Source organism: Dermochelys coriacea, chromosome 6, assembly GCF_009764565.3.
Source record: "Dermochelys coriacea isolate rDerCor1 chromosome 6, rDerCor1.pri.v4, whole genome shotgun sequence".
NCBI lineage: Eukaryota > Metazoa > Chordata > Testudines > Dermochelyidae > Dermochelys > Dermochelys coriacea.
In genome coordinates this window covers 33,518,788-33,540,139 of record NC_050073.1, presented here as the reverse complement: position 1 = coordinate 33,540,139, position 21,352 = coordinate 33,518,788, and the positions used below count along the sequence as shown (strand labels likewise).

The window sequence follows — 21,352 nt, the reverse complement described above, 5'->3', positions numbered from 1 at the left end:
GAATTCAAATGGATGTTTGGGTTTGGATAACCATCAAAACAGAATCTAGGAAGGTCTTGACATGAGGCTGATAAAAGCGTTTGCCAGACCAATCACTACACTCCTACCCAGTCAGACCCTAAAATTCAGTGTATTCCCACCTAAAAGTAGTCAGAAGCCACCAGAGAATTCCCAGTTGTCAAAAAGGCCATGACATCCCAAGACAACTCAGTCAGCATTGTCAAGAGCAATAATGGGTTGGTCTGTACATCACCAGAATCCCTGAATTAATCTAATCCTGAAGAACACTCATCAGAAACAATCCCATTAAATCAGTTTGAATGGGATACATCCACATGGCTACACCAGCAAAGTGAATACCTTCCAACAGACTACTTGAAGATGTATGCAAGGCAGGGCAAGTATGTTCCCAGGGTTTCCTTCAATTACAACAGGCTAACTAGAGGAAAGTAACCGTGTATTCCCACAATCTGATATGATCAACTAACCTAATATACAACTACTAATGGAAAGACACCCCATTTTGTATATTAGTCCAGATCTGTAAATCAGTTTAAGCCAAATTAAAAATATATATGCTCAGCTAGAAGCTGATATGGCTAGATTAACTGTAGTCTGATGATCAAGAGGCATAACAGGCAGTAAGCAAAGTCACTTCCTCAAACCCTTTTCAATTCCTCCTAAATCCTTGCTCTTCTTCCCCACCCCCACTTTGACTTGTCTTTAAGAGCTTATCACATACTGACAATTTTTTTCATGGTTTGTACATGACATGTAGATCATGAATTTTCTAGATACAGCATTATCCGTTTTCGTTTGAGTAAAACACCTATATGAGTGAGGCTGTGAGCACTAAGTTTACAATTTTGAAGCAGCACTGCTACTAACCCTGCTTGCTACATACATACTTTACTCCTGGGGGAATTCCGCACCAAAAAATTTAAAATTCTGCACACGTTTTAAAATTTTGCAGAATTCTGCATATTTTATTTGTCAAAACACCACAATAGAATCATGCTGGTTTCAATTATTTTGGTAATTTATTTAAAATACAATACTACAGATGGAAAATGGGAGTGGAGAGCATTAAAGGAAATCCCCAAACCTCATTCATCTCATAACGTAGCTAGGTTTGACCCTTTATTTCTAGTTATTACTCAACAAATATATGAAGCCATATGCTCAGTGTTACATAATAGGGAACTGAAGAGCAAGTGAGGGCTGGTGAATCAAATTCACAATTTATATTGGCTACTGATCATCTCCAGGAAGGTCAGTAGCAAACAGTTCATGGAGCATACTTTGATAGGAAACGTGTTCAGGCCAAAAAATTAGACCAGTTCTAATCACTAAAGCACTATAAGCATTTATAAGCCATACTGTCCTTATAATAAGATGCCTTTACACCACTTTGGCAACGTAAAGGAGTGTTAAAACTTTTACACCTGTTTTATACTCTGGTGGATTCACAAAGACAAATGGAACAATTCATTAAACAATTCACTAAGCAGGAAGGCTGCTACATTCTGCTCTGCCTGAGTGATCAGAGCCTGCGCAACAATACCCCAAAGCCCTGCCCCTCCATGCTGAGCACACTGCAACAGCACGCAAGAGGGACAGAATGTCTGTCTCTCTCTCACACACACACACACACACCAACCCACCCCTGCCCAGCCTCACATGCCCAGTAACCAAACCAACCTGCCAGAGCTTCCAGGAAGGGGCGCACGACCACTAGAGGTTTCCCTTTGCTTCCCCATCAGAAGTCATTTTTCTGCAGGGAAGCAAAGAAATCTGCAAGGGAAGTGAATTCTGCACATGCACAGTGATGCAGAATTCCTCCAGGAGCACTACTTGTAATGCTTCTGGCATCATAACACTGCAGACCTAGGTCTGAAGATGAGGGGAATAATCCTTTAACTTCCTTAAAGGTTCATCATGACAGACAAACCACACAATAATTCATTATAGATTCACAGATACTAAGGTCAGAAGGGACCATTCTGATCATCTAGGCCGACCTCCTGCACAGCGCAGGCCACAGAATCTCACCCACCCACTCCTATGAAAACACATCACCTATGTCTGAGCTATTGAAGTCCTTAAATCATGGTTTAAAGACTTCAAGGAGCAGAGAAGCCTCCCTCAAGTCAACCATGCCCCATGCTACAGAGGAAGGCGAAAAACCTCCAGGGCCTCTCCAATCTGCCCTGGAGGAAAATTCCTTCCTGACCCCAAATATGGCAATCAGCTAAACCCTGAGCATATGGGCAAGATTCACCAGCCAGATACTACAGAAAATTCTTTCCTGGGTAACTCAGATCCCATCCAACTAATATCCCATCTCAGGGGATTAGGCCTATTTACCCTGAATATTTAAAGATCAATTACTTACCAAAAACCCATTATCCCATCATACCATCTCCTCCATAAACTTATCAAGTAGAATCTTAAAGCCAGATAGATCTTTTGCCCCCACTGCTTCCCTTGGAAGGCTATTCCAAAACTTCACTCCTCTGATGGTTAGAAACCTTCATCTAATTTCAAGTCTAAACTTCCTGGTGGCCAGTTTATACGCATTTGTTCTTGTGTCCACATTGGTGCTGAGCTGAAATAATTCCTCTCTCTCCCTGTATTTATCCCTCTGATATATTTAGAGAGAGCAATCATATCTCCCCTCAACCTTCTTTTAGTTAGGCTAAACAAGCCAAGCTCCTTAAGTCTCCTTTCATAAGACAAGTTTTCCATTCCTCGGATCATCCTAGTAGCCCTTCTCTGTACCTGCTCCAGTTTGAATTCATCCTTTTTAAACATGGGAAACCAGAACTGCACACAGTATTCTAGGTGAGGTCTCACCAGTGCCTTGTATAATGGTACTAAAACCTCCTTATCCCTACTGGAAATGCCTCTCCTGATGCATCCCAAAACCGCATTAGCTTTTTTCACAGCCATATCACATTGGCAGCTCATAGTCATCCTATGATCAACCAATACTCCAAGGTCCTTCTCCTCTTCTGTTACTTCTAATTGATGCGTCCCCAGCTTATAACTAAAATTCTTGTTATTAATCGCTAAATGCATAACCTTACACTTCTCACTATTAAATTTCATCCTATTACTATTACTCCATTTTACAAGGTCATCCAGATCCTCCTGTATAATATCCCGATCCTTCTCCGAATTGGCAACACCTCCCAGCTTTGCATCATCTGCAAACTTTATTAGCATACTCCCACTTTTTGTGCCAAGGTCAGTAATAAAAAGATTAAATAAGATTGGTCCCAAAACCGATCCCTGAGGAACTCCATTGGTAACCTCCCTCCAACCTGACAGTTCGCCTTTCAGTAGGACCCGCTCCCCTTTTACCAATTCCTTATCCACCTTTTGATGTTCATATTGATCCCCATCTTCCCCAATTTAACTCATAATTCCCCATGTGGCACCGTATCAAATGCCTTACTGAAATCTAGGTAAATTAGATCCACTGCATTTCCTTTATCTAAAAAAATCTGTTACCTTTTCAAAAAAGGAGATTAGGTTGGTTTGGCACGATCTACCTTTTGTAAAATCATGTTGTATTTTGTCCCATTTACCATTGACTTCAATGTCCTTAACTAATTTCTCCTTCAAAATTTTTTCCAGGACCTTGCATACTACAGATGTCAAACTAACTGGCCTGTAGTTACCCGGATCACTTTTTTCCTTTCTTAAAAAATAGGAACTATATTAGCAATTCTCCAATCATTCGGTATTACTCCTGAGTTTACAGATGCATTACAAATTCTTGCTAATGGGCTTGCAATTTCAGGTGCCAATTCCTTTAATATTCTTGGATGAAGATTATCTGGGCCCCCCGATTTAGTCCCATTAAGCTGTTTCAGTTTCGCTTCTACCTCAGATATGGTAATATCTACCTCCATATCCTCATTCCCATTTGTCATGCTACCATTATCCCTAAGATCCTCTTTAGCCTTATTAAAGACTGAGGCAAAGTATTTGTTTAGATATTGGGCCATGCCTAGATTATCTTTAACTTCCATTCCATCCTCAGTGTTTAGCGGCCCCACTTCTTTCTTAGTTTTCTTCTTATTTATATGGCTATAGAACCTTTTACTATTGGTTTTAATTCCCTTTTGCAAGGTCCAACTCTACTCGACTTTTAGCCTGTCTCACTTTATCCCTACATGTTCTGACCTCAATTAGGTAGCTTTCCTTGCTGATCCCTCCCATCTTCCACTCCCTGTATGCTTTCTGCTTTTCTTAATCACCTCTCTAAGATGCTTGCTCATCCAGCTTGGTCTACAACTCCTTCCTATGAATTTTTTTCCCTTTCTTGGGATACAGGCTTCCGCTAGCTTCTGCAGCTTTGATTTAAACTAATCCCAGGCCTCCTCTATCTTTAGATCCGTAAGTTCTTCAGTCCAATAGACTTCTCTAACCAATTTCCTTAATTTTTGAAAGTCAGCCCTTTTGAAATCAAAAACCTTAGTTGCAGATATATTTTTGTTAATCCTTCCATTTAGTTTGAACTGAATTAGCTCATGATCACTTGAGCCAAGATTGACCCCTACAACCATTTCTTCTATGAGGTCCTCGCTACTCACCAAAATTAAATCTAAAATGGCATCCCCTCTAGTCGGTTCAGCAACTACTTGATGAAGGAATCCATCAGCTATCGCATCTAGGAAAATCTGAGCCCTATTATTACTACTAGCACTGGTCCTCCAGTCTATATCTGGGAAGTTAAAGTCTCCCATGATCACGCAGTATCCATTAGTATTTACTTTATTAAAGACATTAAAAAGGGCACTATCCATATCCAAATTAGATCCCGGAGGTCTATAGCACACCCCAAGCACTATCGTAGGAGAGGCTTTACTAGTTTTCTTCCCCAATGTAATTTTTGCCCACACGGACTCTGTCTTATCCATTGCATCGCTTCTTATTTCTTTACATTCTACCTCATCATTGATATACAATGCTACTCCACCACCTTTACCTTTGTTTCTGTCTTTCCTAAACAGCACATACCCGTCAATACCTGTAGTCCAGTCATGACTACTATTCCACCATGTTTGTTATCCCTATAATATCTGGTTTCACTTCCTGCACCAGTAGCTCTAGTTCCTCCATTTTGTTACCTAGGCTCCTCGCATTGGTGTACAAACATCTTAATTTTTGCTGTTTGACCTCGCTCACATTTTGTACCCTTTAGGCACAGTCATTCTACAGCCAGTATAACCTATTAGACTGGTATCCACACTGCCTTTCCTCCTTTATATACATTCTTCTACCCATGGCTGCATCCTTTCTTACTTTGTCTTCTTCCCTCTCAATGCTAAAATCCGGCGTGGAGATTACTGGACGTCTCCCAACCATCTCCCCCAAATTGCTAGTTTAAAGCTGTCTTAATCAGTTGTGCCAGCCTCCATCCTAGAAGTCTATTTCCTTCCCTACTCAGATGAAGTCCATCCTGAGAGAACTATCCTCTGTCCGTGAATGCCTCCCAGTGGCCATACATCCCAAAGCCCTCCTTGTAGCACCATTGCCTAAGCCATCTGCTGACAGTCATAATCTTGTCACACCTTTGTTGCCCTTCTCTAGGAAGAGGCAGAATCCCACTAAAGATCACCTGAGCCTCGATTTCCTTAAGCGTCTTCCCCAACCTAGCATAGTCTCCCTTAATACTTTCCAGCGAGAATCTAGCCGTATCATTTGTTCCCACATGAAGGATAATTAGGGGATTCTTTCCTGCTCCCTTTAGGATCCTTTTCAACCTCAGGTCTACATCCCGTATCTTAGCACCTGGAAGACAGCACACCCTTCTATTCTCTGGATCAGCTCTAGTTACAGGCCTGTCTATTCTTCTCAATAAAGAGTCCCCGATCACATAGACCTGCCTTTTCCTGGTGACGGTGCTATTCTCCAGTCTCTCCCCTGTTCCCTCTGGCTGCAAGTTCTTTCCATTCCTGTTTTCCCTTATAATCCTCTTCAACCCATCCTGTATCCTCCTGGGGCTCATATTTGGTGTAGTCTCCCTTGATTCTTCCGCTTTTCCTATAGGTCTAGCCTCTCTTCTCTTCTTCCTTCCCCTTCCCCTTCAACAAGTACCTGCTGAGCCCCCTCTTCATTTTCTAACTCTGCAAACCTATTCCTAAGCTCTATTTCTCCTTCACTAGCCCATCTTTTCCTCTGCCTGGTTCTTTTAGTCACATGCTTCCACTGACCACTTTCCTCACCCAGTCTCCCCTCAAAATTCCCCAGCCCTGCTTCCATCCATGAGTCTGAGCTTTTCCCTTCAGATACCTCATATCTTTGCTCCATCATCTGCCCAAACCCCTTCCTAAACTCAACCAGACTTTCTACCTGCATCTCCAAACCTCGGATCTTTTCCTCCAGCAGTTCTATCAGATGGCATTTCATGCAGAAAAAACTTTCTGGTTCCCCCCTCCAGGATCATGTACATACCACAGCTTCCACATCCAGTCATCCTCAATGGGTCTTCCACCACAGGAGTCACTCCCACAGCTGCCTCTGTATCTGTCATCACCTTCCCACCTAAATCCTGTTAATCTGGGAAACAGAAGCCACACCAAAAAGACCACCCTCCCCAGCAAAAGCAAACCCCAAACAAGCACCACAATACAAACTCCCCTTGCAAACTCCCCCTCAAACTCCCCTGTTTAGAGCTCTGTTTGCTAGCTCCTGTGCCTCTGCCTGACTGGCTGGCTACCTTTATAGGACCTCTAGTCAGAAGCCCCACCCCCTAAGCAGGGCTCAGCTGCTCTCCCAGCACAAAGCCCCACCCCCTAATCAGGGCTCAGCTGCTCTCCAAGCACAAAGCCCCTTCACACACACAAATACTAAAAATACAAAACCAAGTACAACTACCTACTCCAACAGAACTCCCACTCAAACTCCCGTTTAGAGCTCCGTTTGCTAGCTCCTGTGCCGCTGCAGCTCTCTGTGCCGCTGCCTGACTGGCTCATTAGCTGAGCTGTGGTCAGAATTCCTTGCTCCATGTTCAATTATATATACACCTCATGTTAACTTTTATGTGAAAGTTGGAAGTGCCTGTGGCACTCTGTACCTCACAGCAGCACCCTGGAACCCCTATATTCACCACTATCATATAATCATGATACGTTTTGTACAAAGTATGCCTTGTGAGGTATTTTAAAAGTCTTGATCTGTCAAACACTAATGTCCCGTTGGATTGTATGCGCTATCATTGTATGTGAAGTTATGCTGTACGTGTGTTACTGAACTATGTTGGAAGGTTGGGAACACCCACAATCAGCCTTTCAGGTACAACAATGGACTACCCAAACGTGCTAATGGCCCACTAAAAGGAATCCACTTTCTCAACAGCCATCCCGAAAGAATTCTCAGAGACAGCACATAGACAATGGAAAATGCTTAACCAAAGGGTGAGGATACCTATGCCACAAACATAGATATCTCCAGCAAGCTGGAAGCAACTATAAAGAGGGGAAGTGACATCATGACTTGGCCTCATTCCCCTCCCCCAACAACTCAGCACATGGAAGAAACATCTGGAGGATAAAGACTTTGAACTGGGGAGTGTGGTTCTGGGCTGGAAAGCAATTCCAGCCCGTGTATTGAGGAACTATACCAGTAGTGGGCAACCTGTGGGCCCATCACGATAATCTGATTGCAGGCCGTAAGACATTTTGCTGACGTTGACCATTCACAGGCACGGCCCCCTGCAGCTCCCAGTAGCCACGGTTTGCTGTTCCTGGCTAATAGGAGCTGGCGAACTGTGGCCACTGGGAGCTGCGGGGGGACTGTGCCTGCGGACAGTCAATGACAGCAAAGTGTCTCATGGCCCGCAACCAGCTTATCCTGATGGGCCGCAGGTTGCCCACCACTGAACTATACCATCCGTCAGGATGAGACACTGCTTGATTCAAATCCTGTTTAGTTTATAGAACTTAGACTGAATTTATTTTATTTCTTAGGTAACCAACTTTGATCTCCATGCTTACTATTTATAATCACTTAAAACCTATACATCTTTCTGTAGTTAATAAATCAGTTTTAAATTTTACCTAAAACAGTGCGTATAGGTTGAAGTGCTAAGGAAATCTCAGCTCAGTTTACAAAGGCAAGCGTGTGTCCCCTCCATATTGAGAGGGAACAGACTAGATAATGAACTGACACTGGTCAGGTTTCTGACCAGTAGAAGATGGTACAGTTCTGGGGTGCAAGACTGGGGAGCTGAAGAGAATTGAGTGAAGCCTCACAACTGCTGGTTCATGAGTGGCTGGGAGAAGCATTCATGTCATTCAGTTGGGCGTGTGTCTGCCTGTGGGTGTCTCTATAAGTGCAGTACTTGCCACAAATTTGTAACTTGTCAACAGCGTCAGTGTGAGAGGCAGCCCAGGTTGGTAGGACAGAGGGCTCAGTGGTCCCACAGTCCAGGCTGCATCCCAGGAACCCCGTCACAGTGCCCTTGCTGCAAATGAAGTCTAATTGAAAGTTATGGCTGTGCCATTAAGGTCACATTGTTGTCAGTTTTCATACCTTCTTTTCTTGCCTATCCATCTTTTCCCGCATACTTTTCCCAATAATAAAATTTGCATCTTGCAAACACACTGACCTCAAAAACTTGAGCCACTGTTGAGTTGGTCTGAATGAGACTGCTTTTGTCACGGGAACTTTTGGATAGGTATAGCCCAGCTGGTGGTACTTGTGTGTGTGTTTAAGTGCAGTCTGGTAGCCAATAAAGAGCCTGAACCAGCTGTGCTACAAACTCACATTCACCTTATCCTTTTGACAAACATGTGGCCACATACTGTACTAGCTGAAGCTTCTGAGAAACTTTGTAGGGTAGCACCATGTAAAATAAACTACAGGAACCTAGTCAGAAGGTGAAAAGTGTAAGAATAATTATGACAAAGTCTTCCTCTGAAAATGATGTAGCCTCTGGACCATTTGAATATGGTAAAAGATATTAAGTTTGTTTTTTTAAATCCATTGAGTTAAACTGGGGAAACCCCCTTTGTGGACCCACTTAAAGTCAGTTTACAACCAAATTACGCTAATTCAATATAGGTCAGTTGTAAATTGACTCAGCGTGTCCTCAAAGCAGTTTGCCTTCATTCAACTAAATATTTAAGTGATTTTGGTTAAACTGGCACAAGGAGTATGTAGACCAGCCCTGACATTTCAAGCTATGGAGACAGAGAGCAAACATACCCTCACAACGAAGTGATCAGTCACATTCAGGCTATGCTTTCACATGTCCCTTGCTGCTGTCCTTTAATGCCTCTACAGTCAGCCTATCAGCTTCTCCATCTTGTCTGAATTTAATTCCAGATCATTTTCAGCCAGGTGGGACCTTAAGAGCACCCCAGTGTCAGATGGCAAAGGACACCCTAGTATGTAGCAGTGAGTTTCAGCTGGCCTGACCAGCCCAATATGTCCCAACTCACTGCTGTCCTAATCTGTACCTAAAATGGGCATATGCAAATGGGTGACACTAGTGATTAATATCAATGTAAAAAGTATGTATTAACATTATGTAAGGAATCATGGATACTCACCAATTTTACAGTTTAATGTCTGTGACCAAACAAAGGGAGAGATGCACGTTCTCCCCCAGACAGGAGGGAAGACCACTGTCTCCTCTGTAAATTAAGCATGATGGAATCCAAACAATGAAAGCCTTATTTACATATGAAATAGCAGTGGGAAGGGAAGTCCTCAGGAAGAGAACAGAAGCATGAGGTCATCCAAAGATATAGGAGAGACAAAAACATCACGGCATCTGCCACTGCACCGACACATGGGGCCAGAGCTCTTGCAAGCTGAGAAAGACAGGTCCTTCAGCCAACAGCATTGAAGTCTCTGGGGAGCGCATATAGGTGAGAAACCCAAATACACACAGATCTTTCACCAACAAAGTCAAGGGAAACCAACACGTGACAGAGAAACTCAGCCATGGCAGGAAAGACAGACTGGTAAAACATCTACCTTGACTCAAGTGTCGCTTGTTGAGTTAAGCCTAAGGGCTTGTCAACACATAAAACGCTACAGCGGCATATTTGCACCACTCTAGAGCTTCAGTATAGACATTACCTTGGCCAACCTGAGGGATTCACCCACCATCATACATAATCCATCTCTCCAAGAGGTGGCAACTAGGTCAACAGAAGAATTCTTCCATCAACTTAGAGCTAAACTACACTCAGATTTAGGTCAGCTTACCTACGCCGCTCAGGGATGTGAATTTTTCATCCCCTGACCGACATAGTAAACTAATCTAATTTTCTAGCTTAAACCAGACCTTCGCCACTAGAAAGCATATTTTACTTTTATTTGCTTGTACCTATTTTTTCTTTATCCCTTGTACTTCAAGTCATTTAAAACCTCTCTCTTTTTGTTAATACACTTGTTTTACTTTCACTCTAAGCCAACCAACCCAGTGATGTAACTGAATTGAAGTGATTGTTAACTGCAGTTAAAGCAACAAGCTGCTGTTTTTGTCTCTTTTAAAGGAGCAACAAATCTTAGTCTTCCCAGAGCGTCCCACGAGAGGGCTGGACACCACAGGGCAAACGATTTTGGGGAAATTCAGGACTAAGGGTGTCTTGGGGTTACCCTGCAATAGTAACCAAGGCTGGTGGAAACCAGGGCAAGACTATTGTGTCATAGGCAAGCTGCTGGGGTCAGAGTGCTGAATCAGGGCTGCAAAGCACACAGACATTCAGGAAACTACAGCACGCTTGTCTGCTGGCTGTCTAGCCTGTGAGTCAAAGCCGCAGAGCATCTAAGGTACCCAGGCTTACAGGGCAGGTGGTGACAACCTCTCACGAGTCTGGAATGCACTCAAGAACATGAAGCCAGCCATTGGGTGAGCAAAAGGCATAAAAATTCTGGGTTTGCTGAGGAGAACTTGTAGCTCAGATCATCATACTAATTGTATTGCAATCCAAAATATTGTGGTCTACCCTAACAGTCTCAGTTACACTAATACAAACAGGCTTAAAAAGATGACACCCAGCAGTTTCTCCCCAAGAGAGTCATGGGAAGTATGAGCAATAGCCAATCACTGCTCTTTCAGAAGCAGTCCGAGGATATTTACAGAACCAAAATATAGTAATCTTGTCAACCCATGACGTACATAGCAACAACCACTCACTGTTGTCCGATGTAGATAGATATTGTATATTGACTACATTACTGATTTTGTTTCCCTCTGAAATTTGATACGTTCTTGTCCCAAGATCAGGCTTAGCATTATCAGAATTACTGTTCAGTGGGGAGCTCCAATGTGCACACCAATGACAACACTCATATCTAGGAAAAACCTTCTGTAATTGTAATAGTTTTATTAACACGCTTAGCAAAGTTAAAAACATTCCAACCCAGTACGGTAGGTAAACATAGTACAGAATGATCTGAGCAGCCACACACTTACAGAGCAGCCTGAAGTTTTAGATATCTTCCTCATCTGCCCCCTCACCACCACCATCATTCATCATCCTGGCATCTCCAAGGGTACACTAGCCAGGATACAGCTTTTATGGTGTGTTATACTGTTGCTACCATGCCTAACGCATATTCAGTAGGGATTTCAGCCCCTTTACCTTATTTGTAGTTCCTCACCTGTCTCCCATAGGTTATTAATCCTTTTACCTCAAGCTTATTAACATGGATATCCATTAGTTACTAATGCATTCTTGGAGTCAGACGTTTGCCAATATCCCCAACTTAAAATATTCCAAGATGGTATAAAGTAACACCTTGTAGTTACCTGTCAGCAGTTAAGTCATTATAGAATTCTATCTAGGCTTACTCTTGGTTAGCTTATGCTTTTGGGGCTTTATGCCTTGATTAGTTTAACTAAGCTATCATTTTACAGGCCTTGAGGCTAGTAAGCTTGTTGCATTATTGCCTTAACTTATACCTATCCCTCACCTAGCAAATATCTATACTTACAGGCTACACTGTCAACAATATCAGAAACTGTAGTTTGTATCCCCTTCCTAAAAGGAAAGGAGTACTTGTGGCACCTTAGAGACTAACAAATTTATTAGAGCATAAGCTTTCGTGAGCTACAGGTCACTGCATCCGATGAAGTGGCAAAATCCCCCTTCCAAAAGAGACTGAAGTCCAAGAAATGCACAAGCTAGGAGAAATCATTTAACATCAGGCAAGAGCTCCACTGCTATCAGGGTATGTAGTCCTACATATGCAAATGCAGCAACATTACAGTGTCACAGTACACAGAACAGAGCCATCAATCCACATAGCACAAGAAAGTTTATACCTAAAACAAGGTAGTTAAAAGTCCAGGACGAACACACCCCTAGCATGATGATGCACCCTACTACAAAACTCACACAATTCGAGGAGGAATCCGTGTCGATCCCCCCCTCCTGTCAGACAGGAAACCCCAGTACCGCCCCTATACCGGAGACAGCCTCAGCCCGTTACTCCTTGGGGATGCTGCCCCCGTGCTCCCCCCGCGCCCGAAACGCCCCCCCCCCCCCCAAAACACCCACCCGAGCAGTCTCCGCACCTCTTCCCTCCCCCCCCCACCGGGCACGGCACCCAGCCCCCAACACTCCCCTCCCCCGGGCACTCCTGACACAACTACCCTGCCCGGAGACAGCCCCCTTCCCCGACGGGGGGGGGAGGGGGGGGCTCAGCGCCGCCCCCCAGGGAAGGCACCAGGGCTCCCACCCCCGCAGGGGGCTCCCCGCCCGCCCAGGCCCGCTCGCGGCGGCGACCCGTACCGTTGTGCTGCCGCGGACCCCGCTGAGCCTGGACGTCCTCCGCGTCGGACGCGCCCAGCGGCAGCCGGCTACTTCCAGCCCCGCCCGTCCCTTCTCACCCGGCCGCCCCGGGCTACCTACTTCCCAGAACCCCAACAGGATCTGAAAGAACCGCTATCATTGGCCGCTGTGCGGCGCGTGCTATCCGCCTTCCTATTAGCTCCCGCTCACGCCACTCGCCGAGCGAAAGGCGCCGCTGATTGGTAGATTCTCGGAGCCGTCCGGCCCCAGCCGGTAGCAAGACACCTACCCGCGGGATGAGACGCCAATAGAGGGCGGGCGGGGGAGCGAGCGGAGCGGAGCGGAGCGGGGCGGGGGAGGGGCGTCGTGGGTTGTCCCGGAGCGGACGCGTGACCCGCCCTTGCGCGGCAGCGGTAACAGCCTGGGCCGAAGCCGCGCGGTGCTTTGCTGCTGCGTGGGCCGGGCGCTCGCCCGCCCGCCCGCCGCCGTTCCGCATTGCGCCCCGTCCCACCAACCGCCCCGCTCCTGCCACGGAGCCGCCACGTGCCGCGGAAGCTCACGGTCCCAGCCCCCCCGTCACCACCCGCGCCGCCGACCCAGCCTCCCACCATGGCCCTGCCATCTCTACCCACAGCCCCAGGCGCCTCCTCTCCAAGCTCATGCCCCCCCCCACCCCCGTCACCCTGCCCTTGCACGCAGCCCTCCCGCCTGCACTGTGCCCTCCAACGCCACTCCCACCGCCCTGCCCTGCCAGCTGCCACCATATAACTTCGTTCACACCCCAGACCCCGCTAGGGTTGCCCGGGTGCTGGGTTTTTGACCGGAACGCCTGATCGAAAAGGGGCTCCGGGCAGCACTGCTGACGGGGCTGTTAAAAGTCCAGGCGGGGGCGCAGCGGGACCAGGCAGGCTCCCTGCCTCCCAGGGCTCCACACGACTCCTGGAATCAGCAGCATGTCCCTTGTCCGGCTCCTATGCGTAGGGAGAGCCAGGGGGCTCCCCCCGCTGCCATCACCCCAAGTGCCGGCTCCGCAGCTCCCATTGGCTGGGAATCGCAGCCAATGGGAGCTGTGGGGGCAGTGCCTGCAGACAGGGCAGCGCACAGAGCCACCTGGCCAAGCCTCTGTGTAGGAGCCAGAGGAGGGACATGCCGCTGCTTCTGGGAGCTGCTTGAGGTGCCAGAGCTTGCACCCCTGATCCTCTCCCATGCCCCAACACCTTGCCCCAGCCCTGATCCCCCTTCTGCACCCCAAATCCTCATCCCTGGCCCCACACCAAAGCCTGTACCCCCTCCCACATCCTGATCCCCTCATTTCTGGCCCCGCCCCGAAACCCACGCCCCCATCATACACCCCAACCCCCGCCTCAGCCCAGACCCCCCTCCTACACTCCGAACCCCTCATCCCTGGCTCCACCCCAGAGCCCGCACCACCAGCCGGAGCCCTCACCCCTTCTCGCATCCCAACCCACTGCCTCAACCCGGAGCCCCCTCCCACACCCTGAACTCCTAATTTCTGGCCTCACCCCAGATCCCACACCCCCAATCAGAGTCCTCACCCCCTCCAGCACCCCAAGTCCCTGAGCCAGCCCAGTGAAAATGAGTGAGTGAGTGAGAGTGAGGAGAATGAGTGACAGAGGGAGGGGGGTATGGAGTGAGTGGGGGATGGGGCCTCAGAGAAGGGGTGGGGCAGGGTGAAGGTGTTTGGTTTTGTGCAAGTAGAAAGTTGGCAACCCTAATCCCAGCCCGCCTGCCACTGCACCATAACCCTGCCATTATGTCATAGCCTTGCACGATGGAGCCACTGTTCTGGTACACTCCAAGGTCCCACCGCCTCCTCTTGCACCATTATTCCATTTTACAGAACTGTGGTCTTGCCATCATGTCACACAACATACCCCTGGCCATTAAAACACTTCTCTCTACTGCACCGTTGCCCTGTGGATCACATAATGGACCCACATCCAAACACCACCAGACTGTCCATTCTGTGCACCCTTAGATTGGCCCTCTAGCACATTTGCAATGTAATAGAAGCTTTAATTACATGATCAGATTACAATTTTTGTCCAACAGGACCCTGCTTCCTTCAGGGTTTACCTAGTTATTATCTATTAAAAATTTTGTTTTCTCCTCATAGTTCAGTGTGTCATCCTGGGCCTTATTTACTGCACACTATACAAACCCTGCTCTAAAGACAATAAAATTTCTTCATGGGCCTTTCTCTGATGCTTAGCACTAGGGAATTTTTCAACAAAACAATTTCCATCTGAAAATGCCAATTTGTTGAAACCAAATAAGTTCAAGTCTTTGCTCTGCCTCAACAGCCCAGTTAACTGACATAATCACTAGGCTATTGGCTATTCTGGGGTGGTTTCTCGCCTTCTCAGTTTTGTTCTGATGAAGAATCAGAACAAATTTTGAACTCTCTAAATATTTTGCTAAATGAAATTCTTCTTTTCTAACCAGCTGTACTCATCACTGCAGTGTCCGTGTACTTTTCAGACTCCATTTTACACTCACGGAACTGAGGCACAAAAATATTAAGATCAAAAATGTCCCTAATTTTGGGTCCCCAATAAGGCTAATTCTGCTCTGTTACACCAGAATAACTCAGTGTTTACACTGGTGTAACTGAGAGCCTAATTTGGCCTACTGTCTATGAGAGTGTCAAATTATTTTTGCAGTTTTTATATTAGTTTCCCTTTAATGCCTTATTTCTTTCCCTCTTGAGATAGGCAAACAGTGTAGGATTCATTTAGTGTGGGTCACAAACTGAAGCCTTCATTGTCCCTTTGCAGAGATTAGCACCTACAGACTTCTGAGATCCTGTGGCACTTGTCAAAAACCTAGACAAGAGTACTTTTTTGGGAAGGAGGGAGGCTTTCTAGAAACAGTACCTCTTCTATACTTCTCATGAGACAGCCAGCGTTCATGTTGGATTCCTCTATTTTGATCTTTAAGGTCCAAATGAGATTTCAACATGAATGCTCACCCATGAGAAATATTGAGGTGGATGCTGTTTCCAGAAGATTCTGCACCAAAAAACTTCTGTCTCCTAGGAATTAAGTTAAAGCAATCTACCAAACTGGGATGGAAAAAATCACATCTATGGGGCACATACTCAGTGAACACAGTTTTCAGGACAACCCAAAAAGGCAGAAGTTTATTTTTCAGATGAAAACCCCATAAGACAAAGTAGCACTTGAGCAATCCATTGACATGATCACATATGTGTATATTCACCCAAATGTGCCAGACTCTACTCCCACTGCTTCCTGACAGTCAATTGATATTGGATTTAGTGCAACCGCAACATTTCCAGGAATTAAAACATTGATTGTCACAAGAGCCTCTCCTGAAGTATTTTGATATAAACAACCCTGTTATTCTCACCATGGATGCAAGGTCATAGACTTACACACACACAGTCTCGACAGACTCTTGACTTTCCTCCCTCCCAGCCCTACCCAGTCTGAACAACCTGGTTCTTGTCCTACATTCTTTCTGTAGGCCTCCTTCTTTTCTGGCCAGCCATCCTCAAACAACATGTTTACACCTCTACTTTTTGCTCCTGGCACTCTTGTCTCTAATATGACCTTCTGAGTGCTGCTTACATACCTGGTCCACAGTCCCAGAGTTCTCCACAAGGCAGCCTGGTATTGTGTTCAGTACACCTGACAAGCACACTGGATGATTTACTTTGGTTAGTTCTGGAGAACATGCTGCAGTGCATACAGAAAACATACTTTTTCTTTCTAAGCACCAGCTTGGGGCAGGGTGCTTTCAGCCCCAAATGGGTTCTCCCCCAAACCCTAAACAGTCAGTATACCTCATCACACCTGCTCTTCACATATTCTTTAAACCAAACCCAGATACTTGTATGTCTCTGCTTTCCCAGTGTCTGAGAAGAATAGGGCTACGGATGGAAATAAACTAGTGTAGGCTCAATCTGAATAAGATGAAGCGATGTGGAAAGGCAGGGAAAGCAACTAGAGTGGAATGAGCAAGGGTGTGAGTGCCCTTTCTGTTGAAATGATACTGTGTGTCTAACCTTTGTCAGTTGAGTATTCCATCCGATGAAGTGAGCTGTAGCTCACGAAAGCTTATGCTCTAATAAATTTGTTAGTCTCTAAGGTGCCACAAGTACTCCTTTTCTTTTTGCGAATACAGACTAACACGGCTGCTACTCTGAAACCAGTCTTGGATCAGTCTATTACTGTTCCTGAATTACAAGGTAACAGCTCTGGCAAGTGGTGCCATTTGCAGTATTGATTTCCTTAGGGGATATTTCTGCCTGGTGCAAATCTCAGCACGTGGTTATAACTATATGGTTCCAGTTTCAAGTCTAGACTACTGTAGTGCACTCTTTGGAAACACCTTTAAAAAACACCTGAAAGCTTTAGCTAGCAAAGAATGCAGTACTTCTTGAGTGATGGAAGCCATTGTGAGAACATAACACCAGCGCTCTGTGCTCCATACTGACTACCTATTTGCTTCTGAATGCTGTTGAAGGTGTTAGTTGTCATCCATAATTGTTTCTAAAATAGGATAACATGGACTGTGAAATTGCGTACTCAGAAAATGAAAAACACACTAATTAGTGGCCACTTCTTTCCATTCAACTAGTATCTCTGGAGAATGCTAAACAGAAGCTAATAAGGTATTTTTAGATTAGCAAGTCCAGATAGCTCTTTTAAAACTCTTGGATGCAAGTTTCTGAGAAACTTGCTGAACTGTTAATGTTGAGTTTCAATAAGTCTTGAAGCACTGGGGAAGTTCCAGAAGACTGGAAGACAGCTAATGTTGTTCCCTTTTATAAAAAGAATCAGTGGGATGACCTGGATAATTATAGGCCCGTCAGCCTGACATTGATCCTAGGAAAGATACTGGAGCAGCTGATAACAGGACTCAATTAATGAAGAATTAAAGGAGGGTAATGTAATTAATGCAAATCTGCACGGGCTTTTCAAAAATAAATCCTGTCATACTAACTTGGTATCTTTTTTGATGAGATTACAAGTTTGGTTGATAAAGGTAACAGTGTTGAAATAATAGAGTTCTGTAAGATGTTTGACTTGGTATTGCATGACATTTTGATTAAAAAACTAGAACATTATAAAACTAATATGGCACACATTAAGTAGATTAAAAACTGGATAACTTATGTAAATGTAAATGTAAAAGGGGAATTGACACCAAGTGGCATGTTTCCAGTGGGGTCCTGCAGGGATTAGTTCTTAGCCTTATGCTAATTAATATTTTTATCAATGACCTGGAAGAAAACATAAAATCATCACTGAGAAAGTTTGCAGATGACACAGACATTGGAGGAATGTTAAATAATGAAGAGAACAGGTCACTGATTCAGAGCCATATGGATCTCTTGGTAAACTGCCCCAGGCAAACAATGTGTGTTTTATTATAGCTAAATGAAAATGTATACATCTAAGAAAAAAGACTGTAGGCCATACTTACAGGATGGAGGACTCTATCCTGGGAAGCAGTGACTGAAAAGATTTGAGGGTTGTAGTAATCAGGTAAACATGAGCTCCCGGTATTATGCTGTGGCCAAAAGAGCTAATGTGATCCTGGGATACATAAACAGAGGAGTGTTGAGTATAATAAAGAGGTTATTTTACCTCTATATTTGGCACTGGTGTGACATGTCCTCTAATATTGTGGCCAGTTCTGGTGGCCATGATTCAAGAAGGATGTTGATAAACTGGAGAAGGTTCAGAGAAGAGCCACAAGAATGATTAAAGGATTAGAAAACATGACTTATAGTGCTAAGCTAAATAGACTGGGCTCTTTGAGTCTAACAAAGAGAAAGTTAATGTTTTCTTCCAGGTCATTGATTTGATTACATTCTATAAATATCTACGGGGAACAAATATTTAATAATGGGTCCATCAATCCAGCAGAGAAAGGTATAACACAATCTAATGGCTGGAAGTTGAAGCTGGACAAATTCAAACAGGAAATAAGGCACATATTTTGAACAGTGAGGGCTATAAACCACTGGAACAATTTACCAAGGGTTGTGCTGGATTCTCCATCACTGACAAATCAAGACTGGATGTTTTTCTAAAAGGTATGCTCTAGGAATTATTTTGGGAAAGTTCTTTGGCCTGTGTTGTTCAGCAGGTCAGACTAGATGATCACAATGGTCCCTTGTGGCCTTGGAATCTGTGAATCTTGCTAAATTCTTGGCCTTAATGACATACCTGTGGTGATGGTTCCACAGCCTAATTATATGACATGTGAGAAAGTATTTGCTTTCACCAGTTTGTAATTTGTACATTTAAAATTTATTTGAATATTTCCTTCTTGTGTTATGAAATTGGTCTCTAAATGCATTCCTTTCAAAGTGAGATATTTATGTAAAAAAGTCAAATGTTTCTTTTTGATCCCAAGCGACTGTTAAATTTTTTTTTCAGGTCATCCTGACACTTCATATCTTTGGGTATTTGACTCAGGTCCAACAATATCTGAACATGTTTAAACTGTTGTCAAATGTTTCTAAAATCATTTTTGGAATTCTGACAGAGTACACCCTTTTTCTTTCCAAAGCTGATTTGGATACTGTAACTCACACCTTTAGAGCACGTAGACTTACATACTGATAATTGCTAAACTGTCTGCCAAATTGGTAGAAGTAATTTATTCAGGATTAAGCCAGTAGAATTTTACTTACATTTGGGCTCACTCAGCATATATCTCCTGTGTTAGAGTTGTTACAACTAGTTTTTGTTGCATTGGTATCAAGATCTTCTGTAATATGCAGATATCAATTTTCAACTCCACAATTAAGACTGCATTCTAAAATGGGTTTAAATAGGGCATAAATTCTTCTTTTTTCTAGATGTAGGTGGCTTCATTGTGAAATTTCCCTGAGTTTTTGTCCTCTGAAATTATCTAGTTTTTTATTTCTTTTGATGTATTACAATGATCAGTGCAGATAGCACCTTCATCAATAAATGGTTCTCTATCTTTATTTTAGTGTTAAGCTGTTGTTTTGTTTTTAGATAATGTGTTGTCTTGGTGGAGGAATGGGAGGGTTTAGGAGGAAGTTTGAATCCTGTCTGTGTGTACTGGGGTTGTTACTTGCAGTATCCCAGTAAATCTATTGATTTCTATAAGCGAATATTACAACTCGTGGCAATGGCTTCTAGATGCCAGAAGCACTTTTGTATGAGAAGAAATTTACAGTGAATACTAGACAGACTTCGGGCTGTTGCTCTCTGTGAATGAGTGATCTGATAAGAAAGCAAAACAATACCTTTGGTGATTCCAAAGTCTTTTACCAAAAGCTTTCTGCTGTGGATCATGTATCTTACAGAAGTTACACAAACACTTGTACAAAAACTATGGTGGGGGGATTGACCCTTTTGAAATACCGGAAGGAATGGCAAGCAAAGAGGCAGCAGAAGGGAGAACTCCTGTATATTTATGTGCATTGCAGAGACTTCAATAGGGCTTTCCCTGCATCTCCTGTCCAGGAAATTGCTCAAGTGAAACAGAACCTGCTGCTTCAAATCTGGAACTGGCAAGGCTAGCTATTGGCCAGCCATGAGAGAATCCTGTGTGAAAAGTCAGTTTATAAACTGTTTAACAGGGGAACTTCATAACCTCCTGGTGAAAGAAGATAACATACCGGATAAACCTCAGGATCAGATTATACACAGTTACACATGTGGAGACAGAAACTGGGGTTTCCTTTAAAGGTATCAGCTGTTAATTTCCATCCTCAGGGTGACTTCTTTATATTAGATGCTGCATTTCAAAGAATAATTACTAGTTAAATGGCTAAAAAATTGGAGGAACCCCACTTACAAGCTATTCACAGGCATCATGTGGGTCAGATCATAGAAAATTCCTGAGCAAGTCCTAGGTCAGATGGTATTTGCAGGCATTGGAGATGGAATTGCCCAAGCAGAGAGAAGTCACAAGTTGCTGATGCAGCAGCAACTATTAGAATAGTCCATACGATGAGCTGCCTAGATACCTGTTACTGCATGTCTGGAGATGTCAATGGCTGGAAAACCAATATGCTGTTGGACTCAGGATCTGAAATAAGCATGATTCATGGAGAACAAACACCCAGTGCTGGGTGGAAGAAAATATGTACTGCAGGAATTAAATTGGTGACTATTAATCATCAGTCACTGCAGACAACAGGAGAAATCCAGCTCCCACTGAACTTGGAGTCTCTGCATACTAAATAGATTTTTGTTGCCGTGACCTGAATTTCTAGTGGTAGTGTATGGGAGTTGATTTAGTCTGATTTAATTACAGAAAGTGCTGGGTGGTTACAGAACACATTTGTACCTGACCAATGTACAGATAATGTAACTGAGGTATTGTGAGTGAAAAAAAAAATCAGATCATGAGGACAGTGTCCATTGTAGCTGGTATCTCAAAGCCTGTCATATGGGCAGAGGTCAAGAACTGTGAAATATCACAGAGTAAAAGAGCTAGGGGTTGACTTAAAAGGAGCATCCACAGAAAGCAACAAAAGGAAGTGATTAGAACAGCTGCTTTTACAGTATGCTAATGTGTTCTCAAGAAATATTAAAGGCTTGAGA

At 44.2% G+C, this 21,352-nt stretch overlaps 1 protein-coding gene across 2 annotated transcripts in view; it reads right to left on the bottom strand.

Moving 5' to 3' along the window:
* Positions 1-12,920, bottom strand: part of FAR1 (fatty acyl-CoA reductase 1) — a 74,930-nt gene extending 62,010 nt beyond the window's left edge. Inside the window, exon 1 of one of the 2 annotated variants that reach the window (XM_038405582.2) lies at positions 12,768-12,920. The gene's annotated coding sequence lies outside the window, so the exon portion shown is untranslated. The remainder of the gene's footprint in view (positions 1-12,767) is intronic. The other variant, XM_038405581.2, reaches the window with a different exon arrangement.
* Positions 12,921-21,352: the final 8,432 nt, after the last annotated feature.